At 79.8% G+C, this 2,500-nt stretch overlaps 1 non-coding gene across 1 annotated transcript in view; it reads left to right on the plus strand.

Moving 5' to 3' along the window:
- The first annotated feature begins 2,471 nt into the window (after positions 1 to 2,471).
- Positions 2,472 to 2,500, plus strand: part of LOC135326083 (5.8S ribosomal RNA) — a 153-nt gene continuing 124 nt past the window's right edge. The window contains exon 1 of the ribosomal RNA XR_010386737.1: positions 2,472 to 2,500. This exon is cut by the window's right edge and continues 124 nt beyond it. This is a non-coding gene — a ribosomal RNA (5.8S ribosomal RNA).

A 2,500-nucleotide genomic window follows, 5' to 3' on the forward strand; every position in this document is an offset into this window, starting at 1 on the left:
GCCCGCCGCGTCCCGGCTGCCGCGCGCGCGTACCCGAGTTCGCCTGTCCCGCACTCTGCGCCGCGGGGCCGAGCACGGGGCTCGGCCCGCCGGCGGGTGCACGGCCCTCCCGAGGCCGCGCTCGCTCGCCGAGAGCCCGCTGCCGATTCCACCGCTGCCGGTGGGGGACCGCCTCCCCCCGTCTCTCCCCTCTCGCCTCTGCTGGTGCCCGCTCCGCTGCCGGTGCCCGTCTCCGGGAGCCGCGGCCCGCCCCCCCCCGCCCCCCCACCCCACGGCGCTCCGCTGCCGCTGGGGGGGAAGGGGAAGGGGGGGGGGGTCCGGCCCAGGGGAGGGCCCGGCGGGAGCGGGCGGCAGTGCGTGTGAGGGGCGGCGGGGCTTGGCTACTCCCCGGCGCCCGCGGGAGAGGAAGCGGCGGGCGCGGAGGCGAGGGAGACGGCCCTCCGGGTTGGGACGGGTCCCACGGGTCCCCACCCCTAAGCTGTGGGGGGCGGACCCGCGGCGGGCTGCGGCGGAGCAGCCCGTCCGCAGAGACCTGCGGGGGCAGGCGTTCCGGGATGGCGCGCGGGGCGGGCGCCGGGCCCCCGAGCGGGGGGCGTCGCGTTGAGGCCAAGCGAGGCGACGGTTCGTGCCCGAGTGGGCGGCCCGAGCCACGGCTCTCCTCCCGGGTGCAGCTGCCACCCGGCGCCGGGTTACTGAGGGAAACCCCGGGCCCTGGGAGGAGGACGAGGTCGTGGCGGCGGGTGTCGGGCGCACCCCGCGGGCGGACGCTCCGCCGAGGGGCGCGGGGGCCGGCTGGCGGGTGCCGGGTTCCCCCTCCGCGTCCCGTCTCGTCGCCGCTGCCGAGGCTGCCGCCGTCGCCGCGAGGCGGCGGCGGCCCGGTGGCGGGCGGCGGCGGGGGAGGCACCCCCGCGGGGATTTCAGGTCGTTTCCCTCACCCCAGGGCCAGGTACCTAGCGCCCGCGCTTCTCCTGCCCCCCCCTCGGTGACCCACCCGTGTGGTCCCGTGTGCCAGCGTGCTCCTCCCGGGTGCCGCACCGTGCGCGCCGCACCGGCCGTGCCTTCCCCCCCCCCGCCTCGGCTTCCCCCCACCCCGGTCCTTCCTCCCCCGCGGTGGGGGTGGGGGGGGCGGGGAGGGAGGGAGCGAGCGAGAGAGGGGAGAGGGCCTCCGGCCACCGCGGCCGCCGGCAGCCGCCCCGGGCAGGGATGGCCATGGGCCCCGGGCTCCGGGCCCGAGGGTTCTCGGTTGGAGAGCCGGGCGGAGGTTTAAAGACTCGGGCGGCCCGATGCGACTCGCGGAGGCGGCCGGGCGTGCTGCCGGAGGGCCGGGGGGTCGGCGCGCGCGGGCGCCGCGCCCCCCCATGCCAGCCGGCGCGCCCCGCGCTCGCCCCGCGGGCAGCCGGGACGGAGAGGGGTTACCCTGCCCCCTCTCTCCGCGGTCTGGTCTCGGCGGAGAGACGCCGCGCGGTCGGCCTAGTTGCCGGCCTGCCTCGAGCGTTGCGAGCCGGGCGCGAGCGCGTGCTCGCCGCCGGGAGGGCGAGCCCCCACCGCGGGTGGTGCGGGCGCCGAGCCTCCGCGCGTCTCCTCCTTCTCCCTGGCCGGTGCTTCTGGGTCTTCCGCCGTGGCCGCCGTCGGCGGCGCCCTACCCTACGCGCCCGCCCCGGCACTCTGCCGTCCGGGGCGCCCGCCTCGCTCTGCCCCGCCCGGCTCCGCCAGGCAGCGGGGGGGCGGTGGTGGGGCGGCGGCGGGGGCGGCCCGCCCCGCTCTCCGCGTGGAGACGGGGAGAGCGGGCGCCGTCCCCGTCCGTGCCGCCTTGCCCGCCTGCCCGCCGCCGGGCGTCTGTCCGCGGAGGGGACGGGCGAGCGCGTGGCGTCACCCGCGAGGCGGTGTGTGCGGGCGCGCGGGGGTGTGGGCGCCGCGGCGGCGGCGGCGGCGGCGGTCGAGCCGGAGGGCCGGCGAGGCGAGCGAGGAGCTGGGAAGCGCGGGGCCGGCGGGCCGCAGGCGCGCGGGCGGCGGGGCGACGCCGCTCCCGGTGGCGGCCGGGCTCTGACGCCTGGGGCGGGGGGGGGGTGGTCTGCGGGGACGGACCCCCCCCAACATCCCGAGGCAGGCGGTGTGGCCGGCCCGCCGCTCCCTGCCGGGCCAGACCGAGCCGGGCGCCTGGGCCGGACTCGAAGCGAGACAGGGTTTGTCCCCAGGTCGGGAGCGAGGGCTCCCCGCCCTTCTCGTTCGGGTTTGCCCTTCGTTTCCCCCCCCCCCCCTTTCTCTGTGCTTGTACGGTCAGTGAGGCAAGCCCCTCTCTTTCTCTCGCTCTCTCTCTCCTTCCGTCTCTGCCGTCCCTTGCTCAGCAGCCGGCGTCGGCGTGAGGAAGGGCGGTGGGGCGGAGGAGGAGGGGGCGGAGGAGGGGGGGCCCCCCAGGGGCTGCGAAAGCTGCCCGGTCCCCCCGCGCGCGCGGCGGGGACCGAAACCGAGACAACTCTTAGCGGTGGATCACTCGGCTCGT

Source organism: Dromaius novaehollandiae, unplaced genomic scaffold (assembly GCF_036370855.1).
Source record: "Dromaius novaehollandiae isolate bDroNov1 unplaced genomic scaffold, bDroNov1.hap1 HAP1_SCAFFOLD_120, whole genome shotgun sequence".
NCBI classification, from domain to species: Eukaryota; Metazoa; Chordata; class Aves; order Casuariiformes; family Dromaiidae; genus Dromaius; species Dromaius novaehollandiae.